The following is a 17,065-nucleotide window of genomic DNA, read 5'->3' as shown; positions in this document are numbered from 1 at the left end:
ACAGGACAATTGGGCTTCTCTGTTACCACTGTCTGAGTTTGCCTACAACAATGGAGTTCAAGCTTCTACAAAAGAAACGCCGTTCTTTGCAAACTACGGCTTCCATCCATGTTTCTTCCCCCCTGTCATTGAAACTTCAGAAGTTCCCGCAGCAGAGGATTGGCTGCAGGAACTCACAGCGGTGCAACACCTTTTGCTCCAGCAACTGGACCAAGCCAAGGAGGACTATAAACGCCACGCTGACAAACATCGCCAGCCGGGCCCCGAAATCAAGGTAGGAGATCGGGTTTTCCTGTCCACTCGCTTTCTGCCCTCCCACCGCCCTTGCCGGAAGTTAGATGCCCGTTTCATTGGCCCCTATCCAGTGGTGGCGCAATTAAACCCCGTGACTTTCAAACTCCAACTTCCGCGTTCAATGCGCATTCACCCAGTGTTTCACCGTTCCCTGCTCCTTCCGGCGGATGGTGTGCGTCCTGATTCAGACCAACCGGCCCCCCCTCCTGTGTTGATGAATGGGGAGGAGGAGTTTGAGGTTGAGGACATTTTGGATTCTCGCTTTCATCGCCGCCGCCTACAATATCTCATTGACTGGGTGGGTTTTGGCCCTGAGGAACGCTCTTGGGAAGACGCCTCCACAGTCCATGCTCCTGATCTAACCCGCCGCTTTCATCAGACCTATCCCGCCAAGCCGCGACCTCGCGCCTCGGGGAGAGGGCCCCAGTTTGGGAGGGGCCTTGAGGAGGGGGATAGTGTGATGACCCATGGGCCTTGTAGTCCTGCTCAGGACATTGTAATCCCTGTTGAAGATGAAAACTTGGGTTTTTTACCTTCCCAGTCTGAACTGGATTCCTCTCAGCCAGATCTTCCCCAGGCAGATCTGGGAACCTTGCACCTGCAAGAAAGTTGTGTCCCAGAAGTATGTCAAACAACCCCAGAGCCTACTTCTCCCGTGTTCTTGCGCCGGGAGTTTTGTAAACAACAGAGAAGTTTGGAATCAGCTTCGCGCAGGAGTGCGAGGATAGCAGCTAAGAATGTTGCCAATTAAGACTGTTTCTCGTGAGAATCTTTGGGGAGTTTAACATCTGGTCTCGGAGTTTAGCTTTCGTTTCTGTTTCCCAGAGAACGGCTTCGGTGAGAAAGTTGGACTCTATATAGGTGTTTTGCCCGCGTAGTAACTTCGCGGAGTCAATTCGTCAGCCTACGGAGCGAGTTGTGTCTGGACAGCGCGCTCCGATTCAAGCCTCGCTCCTGCCCAAGCCTTGCCTTGCTATCCAGCCTTCGCCTTGCTTCCCAGCCTTTGTTTATCTGCGGACCTTGCCTTGTTTCCCAGGATCAATCCTTGCCTTGTTTCACGGATTTTACCAAGTTATTCCACGGACCTTGTTCTTGTTCCTAGTTACCTTGTTCCACGTTCAAGCCTTGTTTCAAGTATCAAGTTATTTCCTAGCCACGCTCAAGTTTTATGGACTAAAGGACCTTGTCATCTCCCCTCACTTTGCTTGGCAAAGTGAGTGTTTCGGTTATTGGATTACAACTTTGGACCTTAATATTTCCTATTGGACATTGCTTTTTTGGACTATTTCTGACCTTTCCTGAAAGGTCTATTTCTGGACTATTTTCTACACTTGTTCTTATTAACTTTATATATTCCTTCAATAAAGATATTAGTTAGATTCTGGCCTCTGTGTATGGTTATTGGTGCTCTGCAGCCTGGGTCGTGACATACATGGTGTTTCACAATGACGGACCCAATTTCAAAGTATTATATTTGACAATGGCAATATGTTGCAATTATACAAAAAAATTACAAACAGTTTAATGATTTATCAAGTTATTAAGTTTACTAACCATTTTGAGACAGAAACAAATCTAATAAATAACTCCAAAAAGGGAGAATATCTCAGCCTTTACATTGCGGGAGTTGCCATCTTCCGAATGAAGGCAGTTAGGGGCTGTTTGTGCTTTGGGAGAGACATCTGGCATGGATCATTTAAACTCTATGCTCCATCCTTTCAAGTGGTAAGGATTTCATTCACAGACAGTTAATGGCTGCAGAAATGCAGCAATTTAAAATTAGATCCATCATTTTGAAACGCTATGCATGCACTGTAGTTCTATCACTTTGACACAGATGTGAACTGTTGCACAGCACTGGGTTCACCCAGCTCCCACCCCAAACTCAGCATGAAACTCCTGATCTAAGTACTTCTATGCAAATATCACTTATCCTTCATAGAGTCACTTTTTAAAAACAGATCAAATTTTTGGGGAAAGTGGCACTTTCCTTCTTCTCTGCTTATATCCTGAATCTCCAGATTGTGTATGCTTTTAAACTTACTGTATTGTCCATACTTTCTCCTGAAATGCCTTCTCATATACTTGCTTACTTCCAAGCAGACAAGCACAAACAGGGCTTTTTGTACTATGTGCTGCTTCATTTTTTTTTTTTTAAAAAATGATGGGTTAAACATACTTAACTTGAAAAAGACAAAATTTCAGATAGTTCCAGAATTTGCTGCTGTTTTTCTGTATCACTCTGTTGTTTTTTACTGCAATTTTTGCAATTGATTGTTGTAATCAATACTTTATGTGTTACTTGAGTAACAATAATAACACACAGGATGAGGATAAGTATCACTCAAGTTGCAGGACTATTGTGTCTGTTATACTTCTGCCTTTATTGTTTATTCATCCACTTTCTGTTCTGCTACTCTGACAATAGTTCACATATATATGCCAAAAGGGTTATGTTTTTGGTACTGATCCAGGGCCCCAGCCACCACATAATTCCACCTTGAGCAGTGTGATCCTGGCCAGTGATATTGATTTATGGTGGTAGTCCTTACAAACTATTCTCTGTCTGACTGCTAACAGTAATGTTTCCAAAGTAATGTTTTAATAATTAGAACTTTATTACAATTCAATGATGCATTTTGGTTCATCCACTCTAGCACTGTATTTCCTTGTTGTCTACTGACACATCATCTCAAACGTTACAGCATCAAAAGTAAACACTGCATTGGATTAGCCAGATATCAGGAAAAAGTGTTTGGATTCCAATGAATTTTATATTTTACTCAGTGTTGTCTAAAGATGTTGTCACTGCCCTTGTACATTAAACTCTGCAGCACTGTGGAAGCAAAGGGAATGCTCTGCTAAACATACCAAAGAACTTCTAACCAGATCAATAGGGGGCAACAGCTACTAATTACTTCCCAAGACTTGTACTAAATTGAGCAAATTTAATAGACCTGTGCATTTGCCAGCTACTTAAAACAGACTAGAAGTATGATCTGAAACTGTATCTGTGAAAACACCCCAAGGAGAAGGGTAAAATATGATCAACAACACAGCCTCCTGTCTTAAATTTCCCTGTATATTTCCCTAATTTTATAATTCTGCTGCGCAATAATGATAGCTTGATGACACAGCTGCAGAAACATTTTGTCTCCAGTACAAAATGACAACAAAAAAGCAAAATGTTATGTAAGAACAAGGTCACTAATTCAACTGTAAAGAAATAGGAACATGTTTGCCTCTTGGGGATTTTTCTTCTTATTGGAAAAGGCATTCAAAAGCCCTCCTAGGTGCAGCTGGCTGCATACACAGACCATCCTCTTGCTCATACAGCAGATAACTGAAGTTGTAGGGAAATAGCAAAGGGCTCTTATGACCAAAATATCAATGTGTAGCTAAAATTATTCACTCTTAGGCAAATGCCAATGCTTTACTCTCTAGGCTGCAAGATCACCACAACTCCCAAATCAAGGAAACAGACAACCATCAATTGGATATACCAGTGAAAAGAGAACAATCTCATAAGCAAAGTATTAATGGATTTTTGACCTGGTGTATATGAATAACATGTCATTAGTAGTTTGGTAATTAACAGTGACTCGTAAACTCCTGGGGCTAAAATACCTCTGCTACTGGGGCAGGGACTGCTTTGCACTGCAACTGCTAGTATTTCTCATCACTGACTCGGCTATATAGGACTGCTGGGAGTTGTAATCCAATAATATCTATAAGCACAATTATTATTATTTATACCCTGCCTTATCTCCCCCCCACCCCACCCCCAGGGACTCAAGGTGCTAACAATCCTACACTTTGGTCATATGTTAAAAGAGGGACTCCATGCTGGCAAAGCATCTCAGCGCCTGCTATAAAGCTCCAAGATAGTAAGCTGAGTAGACAAGTAGTTAAACACAATTAAAGGAAATTAAAACAAGGGTGCTAAATTCCAGGGAAAAAAATTCTGTAAAGTTGTGAAGTTGTAGCTGCTGTGCTCTAGTAATAAAACCATGAATAATTGAGCTAGGTATCTAACTCAAACTCAGATAACTAATCCCAGGTTTCAGACTCTCAGATGCTCAGAGAAAAGAGCTCACCATATCTCCTGGTAATTGGTTCAACTGTCACACCACTCTTATTGTCAATGTTCAGTCAAAGTCTACCCCTCCTATAACATAAAATCATTGAACTTGGTTCTACTTTCTAGAAGAATTACTGCATTTGCAATCTGTTGCAATCTGTGAATATTGAAGTGTGGCAAAATCCATCTAAGGCCATGAAGAACAATAATAAAGGCAGCCCTTCTTTCCAAACTGAAAGATTACAGAGAAACAAAACAAAAGAATTAATGTGAAGAGATGTAAAGGAAAGCAAAGTTACTGGGTCTTTAATTGTTATAAATGAAAATGGTCACATAATTGCTTAAGTGCAGCTCCTCACAACGATATAAGGGAAAAAACTCAGTGAAATACTCCTTCATTATCAAGAGTATAAAAGATTTCTGTACAATTTTGCATTTGGCAATCTCATGAATGCTTCAACATTATATAAACTGAGTAGTAACTTCAAATGGCCAGAAAGTCATGTTCATTGAGTAGCACCAAAAACGTCCTGCAAATTCTGGGTGATTAAGTGATAATTTTCTTCTGCTGTCAGTTCATGCCCATTGCACCAAAAGCTGCCTAGTTCAAGACCTGAAACTCTGAGGATTGTTCTCCCTAGGTTGCATCTGCTGCGCTCGGCTGCAAAATATCTTTGTTCAATTCTTCTCTTAACCTCTACAGTCTTTTGAATTCCTTTTTAAGGAGATGATGACTTGAAAAGACACGTAGAGGTTTAGTATTCATAGCTGAAGTGCATTACCATTAGCACTAGAACTTAGGTTTTCCATGTAAAACTCAAACTGGTTCTCCAGAGGTGACGGATCCCAGGACTACCACCAATTTTGCTGCAGCTGCACCTCTGGATGCCAACTGTAATAAGGGGATACAGTATTATTAATTTTATCGTCTGTAAGTTTGTAGAACCCTGCTTCACTGAGAACTCATATTGCCAAATGGAGACTCACTGCACTCTAATTATCCTCTATTTGAATTCTTCTGTGTTCCAGCCAGTTAGTTTGTGAGTAGGTAGAATTCCACTCTCCTTCCACACTACTTTCAACAAAGAACCAGTGACAAGCACAGAACCTTTTCAGTCCAACCAATCTACATTTAACATCTTTTGATTTCCTCTTTCTCTATATCATACACAAATCTCTCTTCTGAAAATAGCGAGTTCTGTGATAGCCATAAACTACAACATAGCAATTAAATCTTTGTTTGGCATCCTGACAGCTGATATTCAAGCACTGCAATGTTCTCTGATCCAAAGATCAATAAGAGGAAGTTGTCTAAACTTTAAAATCAACCCTTCACTTCATTTCTCATTTCAAAATAAAATACACTAACACATTTAACTTTTTACTCAGGTAACACTGGCTTCTTCACAAGAATTGCAACAAAATCATTTTTGACAGCAGCAGAACTGAGATGGGTGTTGTGGATAGACAAGACTGGGGGTGTAAATAACAACTCTTCTATCCTTAGGGAGAAAGTATTTCAAAAAAAGTGAGAAACCCTAGCAGAAAAACTGTTAACTATTTTATAATATATATTTTATGCGTATTTGTAAAAATACCCACAAGGTTTCTGTGAAAAAGTGACTTCAAAGAAACACAAAGTTTATAAACAAACAAAACGGGTCAGAATGTATATAGTGTCCTGAAATGTAATCTTGTCCAATGGAAAGAAAACCTGGAAATTATTTCTTTTTCATGTGAGATTATTATTATTGTTATTTATTCATTTCTATCCCACTTTTCTCCCGTGGGTGAGATTCAAAGGGGCATACAACATATAAAATTCATACAAATACATCCGACCACAATACATAATCAGTTAAAACATCATATCCTGATATTAAAAACCCAATTAACATATCAAACAAAACAATTTAAAAACTTACAGCAAGCACCATTTAAAGATATCCATAACCTCCGGCCACTGAAGTTATTTGTCAAATATTATCAAAATATTTATTAGGCTGGCAGTGCCTATTATCATTCGTCTGGGAAGGCCTGGCTCCACAGAAAGGTTTTAATTTGCAAATGAAAGGCCAGTAAGGAGAGGGCTGATTGTGCCTCATTAGGGAGGGGATTCCAGAGCCGCGGGGCTACCATCAAAAAGGCTCTCTTGTTCCCACCAAATGCACCTGTGATGGTCAAAAGGGCCTCTCCTGAGGATCTCAGGGCTCGAGTGGGTTGATAGAAGGAGATGTGGTTCCTCAAGTAGGCTGGGCCCGAATCGTATAGGGCTTTGTAGGATAAAGCCAGAACCCTGAATTGTGCCCGGAAACAAACCGTAAGCCAGTGTAGCTGCTTCAGGAGCAGAGTAGTTCTTTCTTTATATCTCGCTCCCGTAAGCAGTCTAGCAGCTGACTTTCGAACCAGTTGAAGTTTCTGAATGCTCTTCTGGGGCAGCCCCACGTAGAGTGTGAAGAGAATGAAATAATCAAAGGTTTACATCCCTAGGCAAGGCATACAACTTACAGTGGATGTCTAAAATAGATAACAGTTGCCCAACATAAAATTTAAGTCAGTACACAGATCAGCATGAACATCATTATGCTCATGTGAAAACCATAGGCCTAAAGAGGAGAATATCTATGGCTACAAGAGGCTCTCCTCTTCAGATATATCAGAACAAGAATAGAAGAAGATGTAGTATCCATCCTTTACTGTGTATATGTGGTTCCATATGTGGTAGCGAACTCCATTAAATTCATAGGGTTCTCTTAGACAAGAAATGCTCAGAGGTGGTTTTGGCAGTTCCTTCCTCTGCAATACAACCCATAGCACCTGGCATTCGTTGGTGGTCTGGCCCATCCATGTTTTGCTTAGCTTTCAAGATCAGACAGCTTCTAATGCCTTTGGGGTGTTAAATCCTTAAATGACAGCTCAAATGAGATAGTACCATATATCCAAATGAATCATTAAAACTTCTAATTTGTGCGCCCACACTGATCCTAAAAAACAAGTGTTCAGGGACCCTGAGAAGCTACTTCGACAAGAGAAATGACTCATTTGCAGTTCTACAAAGCAAACAATCTAGTTGTCAATGATTCAAAAAGGCTGGTTAACATCTATGGCACCATGTTTAAGATACCTGCTCATTTCTTCTTATTATTGAAAGCTGTCATCAATGTTGGAAAAAAAATTCAGCATCGACAGCAGCTTACAATAACATATTTTACATGGTAAATACACTTACTGTTGCTACAGAAGCCTTATGCCAGTGTGTGGTGGAAGTAGAGCAAGGATAGGCATATGTAAACGCAAACCTGCTCATAAACTTGTCTAGAAGCGTTGAACACATACTTTGAGTATTTATAGATTGTTTTTAATGCTTGGTATAAAGTTACCATAATGATTTGGGGTTACCATTAAGATTCTGTTTATCCTGTTGTCATTATGGCTTTATGTATCCATGTTGGCTCTGACTGCTGTTTTTAATTAACTGTACTGAAAATTTGATTGTAAGCCCACCTTCAGCCCACAGCTTCTTTAGCTGCTCTGTGATCAGCAACCAGGCTCAACAGGGTATTTAAATGATATTTAAAGGTATTTAACTTTTAAATAATCCTTCAGAGAAATAAGCTGTGCACCTATTGCAGGATGTTGCATGAAACACAGCTGTGCACTTCACAAGTTCTGCACTTCTTTCTGTATAGCAGAAAAACATCCCAAGCAGGCAAGAAGCATAGCCACACTGCCCATGTCCCAGCTCCTTTGGTTCCAATCACTGATGGAAAACATCCTAGACAAACTGGCCAGCGGACCAAAATATTTCTCTCTTCTTGCTTTCATTGAGTCATGTTCAAGGGTACTACATTTCACAGGGATAAATGCATAACTATGTATATACTATATTTTTCATCTTCTCACACATACTTAATTTTCAAGCTCGTCCATCAAGGGAAAACACATGGCAAAATTGTGAAATTTCCTTTCCACAATTTGTAAATTATAAAATGATTGCTATATATATGCAATTGTTATAAATTTTGTATATATTTCATGATTCCATAATTTTTATTTGCTCTTTTGTAAAATCTCACTTTACTGTCCCCAGGTGCTTTAACATCACTACTCAAGCATTAGTATTTTAAGCAAAGCTTCCAATAGTCTTACTGGTACATATAAAATTTGATATATGATTTAGGAAATCTCACTGTATATAATCACCATCTGAACTCAAACACATTTTTCCATGAAGTCAGAGCTTTGCCATTCAGAAAACAACTAGAAAGAAACACTGTCTTGATTTAGAAGTGTATCTTTTTCTATACTGCTAGTTCTGAAGCTACAGACCAAATTCAAAAGAAACAGGAAGAAAGAATGCGAGTCAGCATTTTCCAGATACAATGAGTGGGTCAAAGGGAGACTTCCTTTTCTTGGAAATGCTTTTGCTGAACTGAACTAACAAATCATGTTTTTTTAAACTCAAAAAAGGACAAATTTTACAGATTTTTTTTGCCTGATCTTAAATATTATGAAGCATATTCAGAGATACCTACTAATAAACATTTTTCATTTCTGTATATTACAGGGAAACCAACAATATTTTAAAAAATAACACACACAAACATATATATAAAGATGCACCCAAATAACAAAAATAGATGAACCACGTATTTTTAAGATCGAAATGAAAGCATACAGGATATAAAATGACTCTAAACCATCAAGAAATGGATCATACAAGCAAAAACTAAAGATTGTACTGAGATACAGTAGAGTCTCACTTATCCAAGCCTCGCTTATCCAAGCTTCTGGATTATCCAAGCCATTTTGTAGTCAATATTTTCAATATATCGTGATATTTTGGTGCTAAATTCGTAAATACAGTAATTACAACATAACATTACTGCGTATTGAACTTTTTTTCTGTCAAATTTGTTGTATAACATGATGCTTTGGTGCTTAATTTGTAAAATCATAACCTAATTTGATGTTTAATAGGATTTTCCTTAATCCCTCCTTATTATCCAAGATATTCACTTATCCAAGCTTCTGCCAGCCCGTTTAGCTTGAATAAGTGAGACTCTACTGTACATTCACAAAAAGCAAAGTTACAATGTGGTTTTGTGTGTGTGTGTGTGTGTGTGTGTGTGTCAGGAGCAACTTGAGAAACTGAGGGTTGCTTCTGGTGTGAGAGAATTGGTTGTCTACAAGGATGTTGCCCAGGGAATGCCCAGATGTTTTGACTTTTTTTATCATCCTGGTGGGGGGCTTCTCTTATGTCTCCGCATGGAGCTGGAGTTGATAGAGGGAGCTCCTCCGTGCTCTCCTCGAGTTGGATTTGAAGCGGCAACCTTCAGGTCAGCAACCCAACCTTCAAGTCATCAGTCCTGCCAGTACAAGGGTTTAATCCACTCCGCCACCGGGGCTTCTTATGATGTTGAATAATGATGGAACCTCTTGGTGTATGGTATGGTTTGCCTCTCTTGTGGACTTGTATAGAGTTTATACAAAAAGTCCAAATGCAACAACAATTTTTAGAAACACAACCCAGCCATCAATTCTAATATGTGGCAAAGTTAAGTTTGTTCCCCGGAGATTATTTATTCAAATAGGTTTTTATTGGCTTTTAGCATTTTACTTTACTTCCCTGGATGCTTTGAAAATGGCTTGTTCCATTTTTAATCAAACCACTTCAATATACCCAAATAACTGCACATTGCTTCAGTAACCCTCTCAGGCAGAAAGGTATTCTGTATTTCAATAAATATCAGCTACCAGGTACACTGACTCTATAAATAAATCAATTGTCTAACCCCATATGAAGTAGCTTCCTATGTTCCCAATCTAGTTCAGGGATCCTCATTCAAAATCTTCTCAGGCTTTCCAATTTTATGGTATATCAATGGGGAATTTTTATTTAAGGGATGGAGTTTTGTTGGCAAGTTGCAAGGGGAAAAAACTATATTCAAATGATAACTCATTAAAGATAAAAATGTATTTTAGCTGATACAGATATGGCTTCCCCATTCTTGCTGACCAATTCATACCTTTATAACAACAACAACAACAACTACTACTACTACTACTACTTTGTTTTTATATTCCACCACCATCTCCTCGAAGGGACTCGGGGTGGCTCACATGGGGACAAGCCCAACAATAACATAGGTTCACATACGATCCATGAGTTAAAACAATATAAACATAAATATAAATAAAAACAAGACAAAACACAGCAATTAACTTTAAAACCTGGCCACAGATACTGCATATGCAGAGGGAAGCTTGTGCAGGACTTAGGACAGGATTCATGGAAAGTATAGGGACAATCAGAGATAGGGACAGATGGATGATCTCTACAGACATTGGAGACCTAAAAAGGTGGGATGTAGAGATAAAGTGCAATAAGAATTGTGAGTAAAATTACTATCTAGAAGGGGTATTCAATCAAACACACACCAAAACATCCATGTTTTAAGTTCCTTACGGAAGGTGGACAGCAAAGAGAGAGTACCAGAGACAGGGGGGCACTCTTGAAAAGGCCCTCTTCCCCGTCCTCAGCAACCACACTTGAGACGGAGCTGAGAGCGAGAGAAGGGCCTCCCTGGAAGATCTTAAGGTCCGCCAATCTTTGTTCTAGTTGTAGTTTCCGAGCCGTCTTCAAAGGCAACCCTACGTAGAGCGCATTGTAACCCAGTCTAGAGGTAACTAATGCGTGGACCACCGTGGCCAAGTCAGACTTCACGAGGTACAGTCGCAGCTGGTGCACAAGCTTTAATTGTGCAAAAGCCACCCCAGCCACTGCTGTCATCTGAGCATCAAGTGTCAGCACTGAGTGCAGGAGGAACCCCAGATTGCGGACCTGTGTCCTTAGGGGGAGTGCAACCCCGTCGAGCACAGGTTGCCACCCTATGCCTTGCTAAGCCACATGACTGACCTGGAGGACCTCTGTCTTGTCAGGATTAAGCTTCAGTTTGTTTGCCTTCATCCAGTGCAGGAAAAAGTCAGGTGGATGTGGGCAGGAGAAGAAACAATGTTTGCAGACAAATTAATAAGTTTAGCTATGCTGGATATTTGCTCTTGGTTGAAGAATACCACCTCTATATTTAATTTTTTTGGTGAGAGTCATGATAAGTGGTTTTTGGCTCACAAGCTACAGTATTTTGAAGGCTGTATCAACCGTTATTTATTTGATTTATAAAATCCCTTTATCAGAGAGAGAAAGCAAGTATGTAATAAAGCATCAAAATGTGCCTTTACCGCCAACACAGATTTTACAAACATTGTACTTTTAGGTCTACAACCAAAAACTGCACTGTGCCTGTGGCAAACAAAAGTTCAAACAAATGTCCTAGAACTGATCTGGGCCCCTTCCACCACCCACGATTCTAACAGTTTGATTCCACTTTAAACTTCCAGAATTCTGGACTTTCTAGTTTGATGAGGCACAAGAGTTCTCCAGCTAAGAATTACTTAAACTACAACTCCCAAGGTTCCATAAGATGATACAAGGACAATTAAAATGGAATTAGAGTGAGTGCTATAATTGTAAAATGTAAAATGATTCCACGATTGGCTGCTGTGAGGATATTACTTGGACAAAATAGATTTGATCCTGAACAGTGTGTGAAATGGTCCCATTCTCAGTCTACAAAGCCAACAGAGGCTTGGGAAGTGATTGCTCTATTTTCCAAGACTTAGATTTGTTATTTAAGTATAATTGCATTTAGGGCATTATTAACATTTTGAATCAAATATGTGAAGCCAACATCTGCTTGCATGATTGAAGATGCTGTATCTAATCCTTAACTGTAGGCAACTCTAGCCTGACCTTGCAAGCTGTTCAATATAGCGGCCTCCATAAATGTCACAGCTGCAGTTCTACAGCTGTACTACACAGGGTATCATTACAACATGAAAATGATGTTTTTCTATGAGAACAGAAATAGATTATTTGACTGTGTCTTTGAAGACTTCTTTTTGTCTGAGTCAGCACAAGTGAAAAATCACATCCAGAGGAGCATAACCATGGTAGCTAGAGCAGAGTGCCCCATAAACAAACAATACAAATATTTAAGATGCCTAGTCAGGCCACTTGCAAAACCTTTCATCTGGATTTTAGGAAAGTAATACTCTCCATTTTCAATCCAAACATTTTACCAAGTTCCAGCATTTAGGCATGTCAACACACAGTTGCTTCAGAAACCAGTTGAATATTATCCTTATTCAAAAGTTCAGAACTGTGCACACTAAAGGAGTGAAGAGAGATGGGGCACTAGTCTCATGCCAGAGCTCCTAAAATTCCTAGACAAAGTTTTCTCATGTAAAACCATTAGTGGATGTTTTATTCATTTTGGTGTGAGTTCTGCACCTACAACTCCCATAAAAGTGGCAGGCTTCCTGCATGTAGTTTTCTAATATCTGGATAGGGTTATTTTCTCTGCAGAAACTGGAGGATATGTTGAATGTTTTCAAGCTTTCTGTATATCACTAATTTTAGAGCATTTTGTTTCATAATCATATTATTGGGTATCAGGTTTTTCTCATTATCTAAACTTGCAAGGCAGCATCTAGTCTCTCTGTCAAAGATTGTTTTAAAGAGTAAGTTCAGCAAGTTTCTAAACTGAAACCTATAGGTTGTTTACTTATTCAGGTCTGCCAACACACTGCACTTCATCTGTCTGTGGAGTATGGAGAGTTAGGATGATGTAGCTTAACAAGTTAGTTCTGTATACACAAATTACATAGCACAATGGAAGAAAGCCAATTATTCACTGTATATGACTATAGATTTCCTATATACATTTAATTTATATCTTGTCTATATATTATCCCACAAACCATAGGTTTCCAGAGGCACAGATATATAAATAACTCCAATGCACTAGCTTCTAAAATGGTATTGGGGTGTCAAGAGGGAAAACTGCACAAAACAAATATGCTCTTCTATGACTCACTAAAGAATGGCAAAAATTGCTCATTCAACTCCGTAAGTCATCAACATTTACTGCATAGAAAATGCTGTCATACCTTTCTGAGACACACATTCTTCTGGGTAAAATATAAAAGGACATTCAGTTTCTGTAGTTCCTTGTCAATTTTCCTCAACACAAGAAGAACTCTAATACTTACTCTCAGTCTAAGTCTTTTTTATCCCTTTATTATGGAATGTGGATGCTTTGCCCAAGTATTTACTCTCATCTAAGCTTAATTCACTTTAATAAACCTCAAGGAACATTTATTAGGATGAATAAATGAATAGAATGAAACTTGGGAAATTTGTTTAGCAAATATGGTTACTTGCAATGTACTATAAGGAGGGAAGCCACCATTACTTTGCATATTTTGCTGGAGTTTATTTGAATCAACATGGAAGACATAAAAACATACTTCTATATAAATAGAACTTACTTTTGCAATATTACAATAGTCACATATACGTTATAGAACTGTTGATTTCCAAATGCCAGCATCTGAAGCTGCTTTCTAGGCATAGATTTAGAAGCTACAACTGCTGTTGATTTAAAATCCAGAGCACTAACTCGTAGTTAACTGGACTCGTGTTTTCAAATGCGTCTTTTGAACTATGATATCAATTTTATTTTATTTAAGGAGTTCCTGGTAACACCCCATCCTTGCTTTGGGTCGCTTACAACTTTTAACTGTGCTTTTTTTACAACCACGTTTGATGTCTCCGTTGCAAGTCTTTCTCCCTGTTCTATTAAGAACTGATCACCTTTAGAAACCAATTGCAACACCTTTTAGCAGTGCATAGTTTATACTCATTTCTATATTTTGCTTTTTTAATGGGTATGTTTCAAATACATTTAATTATATCAATCATTTAAGAACATTTAAGAACATTTTAAAAACATTATTGTATGTTTTTCCATCTTTGTAAAGGCTTTCTACTGTATTTATTTTAATTCTTGTAAGCTGCATGGAATCCTAGTGTTGGGAGAAATGTAAGAATGGACGAATAAAGAGCAGTACTAATAATAATAAGCTCATTTAAGTATTTTATTGTTCATGCAGATTGACTGATTAAAATATTTATCTCCTGCCCATGTCAGAGTGGAATACAATCCAATTTATCTAGGATAATAAGTAACAAATAGCAATACCACTTACATTCGACTGAAAATGTATCAAATCTTTTAATACAAAGTGAGGGAAAAGGGTTATAGTTATATAACAACTATCTTTATTCCCTACCCAAGTTGGCTGATAGTTTAAAACAACTATCCCACAAGTAAGAAGACCCGAGATAAGGATCAACTACACTTGTTCAAACTCTAGTCTGCAATGACATGTCTTGTTCTCTCCTCACTCAGCCTCCTTTTCCAAGAATGGCAATGCCACATTCAGGTGACAATGATATCAGGAGACAAACCACTATCTCTTCTAAACAATATTACTAAAGAAATGTATTATACTGCCTCCCTCCATCTCCGTGTTTTACAGAGTGCAAAGAACAAGTCTAGTTTGTATTACTGCTAGCATTTTCTTTATTTTTAACACTGGTTATTATTTTTTGCGCTTGACTGAGAAACAGCAGTTTTACCTGCAAAAAGCAAGGAAAATTTAAGAAGCTGCAAACCCATTTCCCCTTTTAAAAATGGTACAGACTTATAGAAAATTACTGTAGTCACAGAGTCCCCTTATTTCTATTATCTATGCAAGGTAAAAAAAAAAATGAAGTAGTTAAGTAGTCTAAGTAGTCTATTATCTATGCAAGGTAAAAAAAAAATGAAGTAGTCACAGAAATGAGTAGTTAAGGAGATAGAAGGTGATGTTTTACTTTCTTTGTTTCATGATGAGACCTAAATAAATGTACTTTTTGATTTCAGAAGAGAAAACATATCAATACACTTAAAAGGGAGACAAGCTGAGATCTCAGCAGGAATCAAGCAATAATCTGCTACTTTGACAATACATTTTTTTTACTACATCTAACTCAGATTTTGTAGTGTTTCCAGTTATTGAAAGTTATTTATTCCAATCTTTACCAGGTATCACAGTAGCAAATGAGACAGGCACAATTACATCTTGTCAGCCTTCGGGAAGACTAACCCAAACATCTCTACCTACACATCTTCATTTAACTTTAAGAAAGCCTATTAAGTATCGGAATTCGGTACTAAGAAGTGGTCCTGTATGATTTTAGCTATTATGTGTTCAGATTATGTACATGAAAGAAACTCTGGGCGACTTCAGCCATCCCAACACATCTCTTCTTTAATTTACAAGGGTATAATCATACATGCAGTTGCTTGTTCTTTAGTAGCAAAGCCACACTTATATTTTTAATCTAGTACACATCTTTTCTTTGAACATGACAGATGTCCACACATTGGTAAATGCCAGAAGGTAGTCTGCACTTTACTCCCAGTTCAAGAATCTATTTGACTAGAGGCCCTACAGAATATGTTGTGATGAGAGCATCCCACACAGAGCTGTTTATATTCCCTTCAAATCTCTGAAAATGTGATGGGTGACAGTTTCACTCTCAAAAGAGACATGAAATCCAAAGACCTCTTGTTCCAAACTGAAGCGACCTTGCCCTTTAGTTCTGAATTAGCTCTTAGAGGTGTCTGGGTCTGTACAGAAGAACAAACAAAATATGCTATCCACAGTTCATAGTGTGACCAGAAAAGAGGAGTCTCTTGCTTATTTCAATTTTAAAAAATCCACAGCCCTGCTTTCGCATATATGCACTAGTGAAACCCATCCAGAATCACCTCATAGAACATAACTGGAAATGTAGACAAATGAGAATACAGTTTTCAACCCTATTCTTTAGTACTTACAGTGTGCAGTTTGTATTTGGAATAATAATCCAAAAAAAGTCTGAAATCCCATGTTTTGATGGTTGCCATCTCATCCTATTCTATCCCAATAGTGATTAACGAAGTACAGAATAGCAGGTTTTGGAAGCACTTAGATTATTGGTGGTTCTCTCCCCCCCCCCCCCCCCCCAAAGAAAACATAATTCAGAGTACCTATATTACATAGTTGTAGTATGCTCACACTGTTTTAACTGCCAGGAATCATGGGATTTGTAGTTTGAGGAGGAATTTGGGATTCTTTAATAGGGAACTCTAGTGTTGTAATTTAGCGGAATGAACTAGAAGTCTTTAGCAGATCATTCAAAGTACCTCATCAGGCTACATATTCCAGGATTCATTATAAAACAGTCTTGAACATTAAAGTGATGTTGACTGTTATAAACATGGAGTGTGGATACACCCCATTAGCTGTATCCTCATAGTCAGATGCCACATGACCCCAAGGATGCCTCTAAAGAGGAAGGAAGTTTGCCATCTGCTCTACTTGTGTGCTTGTTTTTGTAGGCATTCTTTGAACTATTTGAGATTACAGGAAACATTCCACATTCCTAATACACTATTACACTGGACCTTAATGTTCATATCTTCATAATCACTCTATAAAGGCATGAACACCCTAGTTAAAAGAACAGTAGACTATGTAGTTATGAGGTGCCATGATATGCAGTGACCCAGATTCAGAGCTCAGAAATAATTGTTTCAAACTACAACTGCCATGAACACTGGTGACCATGCTGGCTAAGAATTCTGAGCTGCAATTAAAAGTAACTTCTCCAAACTTAGGCCAAGAAATATTACTAAAGGCAAGTAACACTTTGCCTTATGTTAACTACAGAGTTTGGAAATAAAAAAAAACTGA

At 38.4% G+C, this 17,065-nt stretch overlaps 1 protein-coding gene across 2 annotated transcripts in view; it reads right to left on the bottom strand.

The window, feature by feature from the left end:
- Nucleotides 1-17,065, bottom strand: part of ap2a2 (adaptor related protein complex 2 subunit alpha 2) — an 84,172-nt gene that overhangs the window by 50,214 nt on the left and 16,893 nt on the right. The gene's annotated exons all lie outside the window — the stretch shown is intronic.

This window comes from Anolis carolinensis, chromosome 1 (genome assembly GCF_035594765.1).
Source record: "Anolis carolinensis isolate JA03-04 chromosome 1, rAnoCar3.1.pri, whole genome shotgun sequence".
NCBI lineage: Eukaryota > Metazoa > Chordata > Lepidosauria > Squamata > Dactyloidae > Anolis > Anolis carolinensis.
The sequence above is the reverse complement of the archived record's forward strand: the minus strand, read 5'-3'. Positions and strand labels throughout refer to the sequence as shown.